Here is a 9,090-nt window from a genome sequence, read left to right as displayed (position 1 = left end):
GGTGGCAGGTTCATTCCTGACCGCTGACCCCTCCAGTCACGTCAGGAGTTCCCAAGAAGCACATGCAGATCATCTTGCTACATAAAGAGAAGACCTACCCCATTATTGGACAACTCTTATTATTGGAAGTTCCTTCCTGGCATTGACAGGAAATACGTTTGTCTCTTGGAAGGATGGTTCACTCAAATACCTACAGATGCCAAGCAGGGAACATAGAGGATGAGACGGGCTGTTTATGAAACCCTCCAAAGTGGTTGGGAGTGTAGCTGTCTAGTCTAAAGGGGAATGCGCTACTCAGTGAGAACTGATTTTGGTTTTGTAAACATGGATCTTGTTCTCTGTAGCTTAAAAACTAATGTGGGGACTTCCCTGGTGGTGCACTTGTTAAGAATCCACCTGCCAACGCAGGGGACACGGGTTCAATCCCTGGTCCGGGAAGATCCCACATGCCACGGAAAAACTAAGCCTGTGTGCCACAACTACTGAAGCCCACATGCCTTACAGCCCACGCGCTGCAACTACTGAGCCCACTCGCTGCTACTACTGAAGCCCACGCGCCTAGAGACTGTGCTCCACAGCAAGAGAAGCGACCACAATGAGAAGCTCACGCACCTCAATGAAGAATAGCCCCTGCTCACCACAGCTAGAGAAAGCCTGCGCGTAGCAATGAAAACCCAACGCAGCCAAAAAAACAAACAAACAAACAAACAAAAAAACTAATGGGGATGTCAGGTAATTAGACAAGAATCACAACACAATTAATGAGTGCTATGATGGGGAAGTAAAAAGTGCCGTGGAGTACATAGGAGCAATAGGGGTACCTAACTCATAATTTAAAGGTCATGAAGGAATTGACGTTTAAGTTCAAACTGAAGGATAAACAGAAGTTACCCAGGCAAAGAGATTTAGGAGAGAGGGAGGGGCAAGTACCAAGGTCCTGAGGCCATAGTGAGAACAAACTACATTAGAGAATCTAGAGAAATTTTGTATGGTGAGAGCTTAAAATTCAAGGGAGGGAAAGGATGAAGAGGTAACTAGGGACTAGGCTGTGAAGGGCTTTCCAAGCCACTGAAATGTTTAGGCTTTAACCTAAGAGCAATGAGTTTAAGCAGAGGAGTAACAGGATCAGGGGTGATGCTGGCTGAGTCTTCTAAAGGTTAAATACCCCGAGTTCTGGTAAAGGAGGCAGCACAGTGAATAGAGAAGAGCTCAGGACTTGGAGTCAGAAAGCTGTGGGTCTGGGTCTAGCTCCATCACTCTGTAAACATGGACAAGCCTCATATATCTCTCCTGTAAAATGGGAAGAACATGTACCATTGCTGGTGAAATAATGGTGACAGGGTACTGTCGCACTCTGTTGGTGGTAACGATAAAAGCATAAATTGTTATGAAAATCTTGTCGGGGCTGTTTGACAACATGTATCAGAAGCCTTAAAACTTGCATTCTCTTGGACCTAATAATTCCATTTCTAATATTTAGCCTAAAGAAAAAATTAAGTATTGTTTGCAAATATTTAACTACAGTGGTATTCTATGCAGTGTTTGTAAGAGCCAAAAAAAAAAAAAAGAGTGTAATTTAAGTTCTGCTGACTGGACATTCTTCAAGTCCTTTCTCCTGCTGAGGTCATTTTGGCCGTTAATATTTAAGCAAGTTTGGCTCAGGGACTCATCTCAAGTGCAGGGAAAACCCTGGGACCCCGATCCCAATATCTCCCAATATCTTCTCGTTCTCCAAGTTGACTCTGCCTCCAAAATCTGTTTAATTCTCCATCCCGGCTCTGTTTCTGCATCTGCCCCTACTGTCGCTTTTCTGTCAAGTACCACTCTGCGTAAGACAATCTACCCCAAACATCTTTCACTCTCCCATGTACCTTGGCGAGGAGTACACAGCAAGGAGTGTGGTCAAGTTTTACTAAGGGTTTGGACAGTGAAAGGTTTCATGTTCAGCAGACAACTACCTTTCTCAGCACCCTCCTCCCCCCATTCTAAGCCTCTTTCCATCTACTCTCTTCTTTGCTTTCCAGGATCCTGCATTCTTGGCCTCTTCTTCGGCTACCCACGCCTACGCTATTTCCCTTCCCTTATACTTTTCAGATTCATCTGGCTCTCTACTCCTCAATTCCTACGCCGTACTAACCAGAGATTCCTGAATGGACTCTACTCAGTATCTTACCCATTAACAGCACAGAAGAGCCTTAACTCAAGATTTCTTTCCCTTTCTTGCTTCCTTAATGGTGTCTGTGAATGAAAAGACACACTAGAAAGATTTATTTCCCCATTCAAATGCATTATTCCAAACTCTTCCCCTTTTAGAAGGCAAAAGACGCACAAAAAATTGGTTTTGGTTTTCATCTTCTCACCACCCTTGGAAATAATCTCCATGTCCCCAAATCAAGGATGAAATCAATCATGTTACAACTGTGCGATGGAGCACAATGGAGAGGGTAAGATAATATTGGAGAACAGATATCAACATGGGAAAATGTTTAGGCTCTTTGGTTAAGTGAAATGAAACTACAAAACAATATATGTATGGCAACTCGATTTAAAAAACATGTATCACTTGTTTGCATATAGGAAGAAAGACTGGAAAATGGCATTACTGCTTATCTCTAGAATTTTGGTTTTTAATGGGAGTCATTTTGCTGCTGGAGGGCATATGGCAATGTCTCGTGACCCGTTTGTTGGTCCAGTGCGGGGAGGAGACAGTGTACTACTGGCATCTAATGGGTAGAAGATGCAGGAATGCTGCTAAACAGTGCCCAGGACAGCCCTCCAGCTCTGAAGGTCAGTAGTGCTGAGGTTGAGAGAAACCCTCCTCTAGATGATGGGCTTATGGAATACTAAAACTTTCTTTTTTGCTTGTTTTTATTTCCTACTTTTTCTACAACGAGCATGTAGTTCATGTGTAGTTTTTATTTGTTTGTTTTTGTAAAACACATGAAGAGAATACTTCTGGAAAAGATCTGGAGCAAACCCCTATATCTTTGCTATGGAGATGACTCATATGAAGGTACTTAGCACAGTTCCTCAGGTTTCCTCATCACCACGGTGACTTTCTCTAAACTCACGCCTATAAACTGGGGCCAAGGGGCAGGGGACCCTCTCCCCCAGAAGAAGCAGATGACCCTCTTCCCAGCTGTGCTTCCAGTCCGTCTCCCTACATGGCTTGAGCCTTTGGGCACTGTCATCACATTGCTGACCCAGTGAACGTGCCATTCACAAGTTTGTCACATATGTGATCTCCGAAGGCATCTCAACAGAACTAGAGGTGGAGCAGGGCTCTGGCAGGGGAGACAGGGTGCCTTGCACACCCAAAGTTCCAGGCTACCAGATCCGCCACTCACGGAGCCACGTCATGGGGATGCCATTACCTGAGAGAACCTTTGCCAAGGAATGGTTCTTGTGGTAATCAAAGTGTGTTTGCTTAGAAGTTTAATCACTTGAAGAAGTGGTTTATTGCCCCCCACAGACTCCTCTGCTGTGAACGTTAGTCCTAATTAGTAGCTGAAATAGTAATGATTTAGCAGAGCCTCTGTATTTGATGGCTGTGGTCTCTGGGCCACCAATCACAGTTGAAAAGGAAAAGGCAATCATCTCTGCCTTGTAATGAATCCTTCATCCTAACTCCCAGGGAGCTAAAAGGCCCTGTGGGAGGGAGATCACCTCGGTGCTTTGTGACCGCCTGGAGGGGTGGGATAGGGAGGGTGGGAGGGAGGGAGACGCAAGAGGGAAGAGATATGGGAACATATGTATATGTATAGCTGATTCACTTTGTTATAAAGCAGAAACTAACACACCATTGTAAAGCAATTATACTCCAATAGACGTTTAAAAGAAAAAAAAAAAAAAGGCCCTGTGGGGACTGGCTTTTCCTTTGACCCTAAACTTGGTAGAAACTCAAAGGCTGTAGAAGTGACTCGCCCCCTGAGAAGAGTGCATCCGACAGCTGGAAGGGGCTTTGGTTGATTTTCAGAGCGGTGCTGTGCCTTCCTATGAATGCATCCAGCTTCTTGCAAAGAAAGGAGCAAACCTCAGAGAGGGGAGATGTAGTATGGGAGAGTCAATCCCCTCTGCCACCAGACTGGTTGGGGGAGAGCAGAAGTTGAGTGGAAGCTAGGAGGGCCAGCAGCCTGGAAAAGTTGGGTGAGGCAGGCGCTGGCATCTTCTGATGTTTTGGAAGGAGCGAAGGAATGGAGAAAATATTGGGACTGAAAAACTTGGGTTAGACGATTTCAGCTATCCATAATCTGCCATGACGAGGGAGAAGGGACTCTTCTGATCTTCCAAAGGCACACTTGATGGGTGTCCTTCCTCTCTGTTTCCACTCTTTGAACAGTTCTAGAGCTTCAGTTCTGGTCACTTCTCCATTTTCTCTCTGACAGAAGTCATTACCAACCTGTCTCTGCTGATCTAGTCCACATGGAAAAGGCTCGGGATCTCTTTACTCTCTGTAAACACCACTCTGCAAAAGAACTTCCCAGAAGGCAGAACTAAGAGGAATAGTCTACAGGGAGATGGCAGGAACTGCTGGCAGTCCAAAGGTGCGAAGGCTTGTTTTGGAAGCAACAGAGTTCCCGAACTAAGAAAAAGGGTGTTTGCATCGCGCCTGATGGGGGGTGGGGGAAATGTCTTGGTGTCCCAGGGACACTGCAGATCTCAGGATGGGCAAGGAAAGTGTTGAATCCTCACTAGATGACCCGGGCAAGGTCCTTTCCAATTCGGATTGTGATATTTTTTGTCGCTTTTGTGAATAACACAGGACAACAAAAACAAAAATGACAAAATCCAAGAACAAAAAGCCATTGCTAAATTTAAGGGAACCCTTGGGAGGTTGTTTTTATTTTTTTCCCTCTTCCATTTTTTTTCCCTTTCTCAAGTGGTTATGATGAGCAGCAAATTATCCTGTCCAGACAGCAACGTAGAACAGCCTGGAACGTTTCCATTCTACTGAGTCCAAAAAAAAAAAAAAAGTGCCAGAGGAAGTAATATTAGTCAGTACTTAGTCACACTTGAAAACAATGGGATAGTTTAGGTTGGCCTGACATCACACATTTGCATTTGGCTATGGCCACGATGAAATCTTTTAGTGGGCAGATTTTGTCCCAGGTTTGAAGGGATTCCTCCCTGTCCCTGGATTACAGTAAAGCATACAAAATGGTTCTTCACAGCCCCTGAGAGAAAAAGGTTTGCATACAAACTCAGAAAGACTTGGGAATGAAAAAAAAAAAAAAAAATGAAGTGGGAAATCTCTCAGCGACAAGAAAGGGCAAGTGTGTACTGGTCCGGACTTCCTCTCCTCCTGGAGAAGTGTAATTGTTTCCCTCCCGCTCTGCAGCCACACCTCTGTGTCCATTTCCTTTAGGGACCACTCTAGCAAGAGAGCATATCTTAACCCTTACCACCCTGTACAGAAGCGCCCATTTACTCATTCATTCATCCAGCCTCCTCTTCATACGCATGTATTCCAGGCCTGTTACACCTGGCTCAATGCATACAGGGACGAATAAAACACAATTTTCAACCTTCAAGGTTTTAGTCCAGATGGAAATTTAACTAGAAGAAAAGAAAGAAAATTTTACTTTAGTACAATAAGTATCCTACTATATGTCTGTTAGAAGTTGTATGGGCTTACATACGTAAGAGTGACAAATATCATAGTGGAGGTCAAAGAAAGAAAAATTCTTGAAGGTGGTGGCATGGAGTCTGGGTGTTGAAGTGTCAGTAGTGTCAAAGGTAAACAAAGCCAGACATTAAAGTGGAGAAAACATTTTATTCTGTAACTACTGACGGTAGGGCAAAGAGCTTTCCATTTGTGCAGCAGTGACTGGGCATTGTTTTTTTTTTTTTTTTTTTGCGGTACGCGGGCCTCTCACTGCTGTGGCCTCTCCCGTTGCGGAGCACAGGCTCCGGACGCGCAGGCTCAGTGGCCATGGCTCACGGGCCCAGCCGCTCCGCGGCATGTGGGATCTTCCCGGACCGGGGCACGAACCCGTGTCCTCTGCATTGGCAGGCGGACTCTCAACCACTGCACCACCAGGAAAGCCGTGTTTCTTCCTTTTTACCTATTTATCTGGCTCATTCCCTTCATAAGAGAGTTGGGAGGGAGGAAGCTCTCAGACCTGGATTTAGGAATCTTACTTGTGATACTTCATGCAGAATTCGCTACCACTGTTAGTTTTACAACATCATAGGGAAGTAATGAATATTTTATTTACTTCCTGACTGTAATAGCCGAGTTAGAAAGAGGTAAAATGCTTTGCTTTGGACATGAATCTGGGGTGAAACTGAAAGAGGATCAATTTAATTCAATGGGATAAGAATTTATTTAGGGTCTGTAATGTGCCAGGCTGTGCTAGATACTTTGAGGGCAGCTAAATTAACAAGATCATTTCCTTCCCAGAAAAATCACGGAAATCGTTTGGGTATGCAGACATGTACATAACTGAGGAATGGTGGTATGCTAGTTTGCACTGGAATGGTAATCCAGAAGAGGGAAGTAGTCAGTTTCAGTAAAGAAAGCAGTGAAGGCTTCATGGAAGAAAAGTCTTTATAGAAGATGCCAGGGGCAGAGAAGTGTGGGGAGGGAGAGGGGAAGTGTTCTATAATTGCATGGCCCACGCTGAGAGCTTTGCTCCCCATTTTCCATTCATCTGCATCTACATTTACTAAAGAAGTTACTTGTAGGATTTTATATGAAAAGTGCTGAAAAGTGCTTAGCCTTCTTCTAAGGCAGCCTTAAGGTCATTAAGGATGTATTGAGCACTTGACTCTGCACTGGAGTGGAAAAAAGAGTTATCAGAAAGCATTTCTTTTGGAATTCCCTGGTGGTCCAGTGGTTAGGACTCCATGCTTTCACTGATGAGGGCCTGGGTTTGATTCCTGGTGGGGGAACTAACATCCCACAAGTTGTGCAGCACAGCCAAAAAAAAAAAAAAAAAAGCATTTCTTCCTTTTCTTTCTCTCTTAACTATTATATTATGAAATATATGATAGGTATATAACACATATTATAATGTATAATAATAAAATGAAGGCCTATGAACCCACAACCCAACTAAAGAAATCTAATATTAATAACAGCACTGAAGATCCCTTATGCCATGTTTTTCACCAATCACATCTCCCTCCTTTTATCCTAACTCCACAACATAATGAGTTTTCTTGTTTTAAAATTTCCTATAAACAATATATCTATTTGTTTATGAATGTTTTCCTCTAACATTGTTTCTGAGAATTGACCACATTGATTTATTCAATTATAGATAATTAGTTTTCAGTGTTATGCATCATCCTATTGCAGAAATATACTGTTACTTACTTACCAATGCTCCTTGGAAGGACATTTGTCTTATCTTCAGTTTTCTGCCATTACAAACAGTACAGCTCCGTATGTCTTTGTACATGCCTTTGGGTTACATGGGCTAGAGCAGCATTGTTGGTCATGGGATTTCCACATCTTATTTTCCAAAGTGATTTTAACAATTTATACTCCCACCAATATTGTATATAAATATCCGTTGCTCCATGTCATCTCCAATATTTGACATCATCAGCCTTTTAAAGTTTTGCTGATCTGGTGATATATGATACCACCAGATAACTTATATCTTATAACAAATGATAACATATTGGTTTTCATTTGCATTTCCCTAATGACTAACATAAGTGTTTTTCATATGTCAATTGGCCATTTGTATTTCCTTTTCTATAAAATGACTGTTCTTGTCCCCATTTTTCTATTGAATTCTTTTTTCTTAAGAATTCTTTGTATATACTGGATAGTAATCCTTTGCTATTTTTATGTCTGGCAAATAGCTTTTCCTAGCTTGAAGCTATTATGAGTCTTTTGATTAACTACATTTCTTAATTTTAATGGTGTTTAAATTATTATTTTATTTACAGCTTTAATGTTTTTTATTTTGTTTAATAATTCTTTGTAACATAAAGATTCTTTTTAGCGGGTCTTAAAGTTTTGTATACATGAGGTAGGCTTTGGATGTTATTTTTTTCCACATGGAAAACCAATTATCTCAGCATCTACCCTTGCCACAGTGATCTGAAATATCATTCATGTCAAAGATTAAGTTACCATAAATGGATGGTTTTGTTTTAGGATTCTCAGCTGTGGTCCATTTAGATTATACATGTCTTTTTCTTATACAAATAATACACTGCCTTAATTACTATAGCTTAGAAAGTTTTATCTGGTAAAGAAAATTACCTTTTCTTGTTCTTTAAAAATTTTTTGGGTATTTGGCATTTGGTTTTCTGAGTAAATTTTAGACTCAGCTTGCTAAAGTCCATACAAATTCTGCTGGGACTTGGATTAGCATTCCATTAAATCTATGAATCAATTTAGGGAGAATTTACATTTTTATGATATTATTTTCCTGTCTTTGAAGATGGTATATCTTTCCACTTATTTAGATCTACTTTAATGTCTTTTAATAAAGTTTTATGATTTTCTTCATTTAGGTATTTTATATTTTAAAAAGGATATTCTAGGGTACTTTACATTTTTGATCACTATTATATATGGTTTATTCAAAAATACATTATCAAAAATACATAATCAAACTGTGGCTATTGCACAGAAATAGAATGCAGTTTTGGTATATTAATGTTATATCTAACAAACTGTTATGTGTATAGCATACTGATTTGACAACCAAATACATTAAGAGATGATTACCACGATAAGTCTAGTAACCATCTGTCACCATACAAAATTATTACTGTTACACTATGTTCTTTATGCTGTACATTACATCCCTGTGACATTTATTTTATAATTGGAAGTTTGTACCTTTTAATCCCCTTCATCTATTTCACCCAACATCCACTCTCCTCCCCTCTTGCAATCACCAGTATGCTCTGTCTATAAATCTGTTTAATGTTAATTATTTATATATTATTTTGGGTTTCTATATATAGTTTTCTGTAGTTATACCATCTATGAATAATGGCACTTTGGTTTCTTACATTCTATTCTTTATATCTTTTATTCATGTTTTGATTATAACTGTACTGGTCAGAATCTTCAGTACAAAGTTGAATAGAAGTGTTGATAGTGGGTATCCTCTTTTA

This window comes from Grampus griseus (assembly GCF_964374135.1).
Source record: "Grampus griseus genome assembly, chromosome: 5".
In the NCBI taxonomy this organism is placed as follows: Eukaryota; Metazoa; Chordata; class Mammalia; order Artiodactyla; family Delphinidae; genus Grampus; species Grampus griseus.
The sequence above is the reverse complement of the archived record's forward strand: the minus strand, read 5'-3'. Positions refer to the sequence as shown.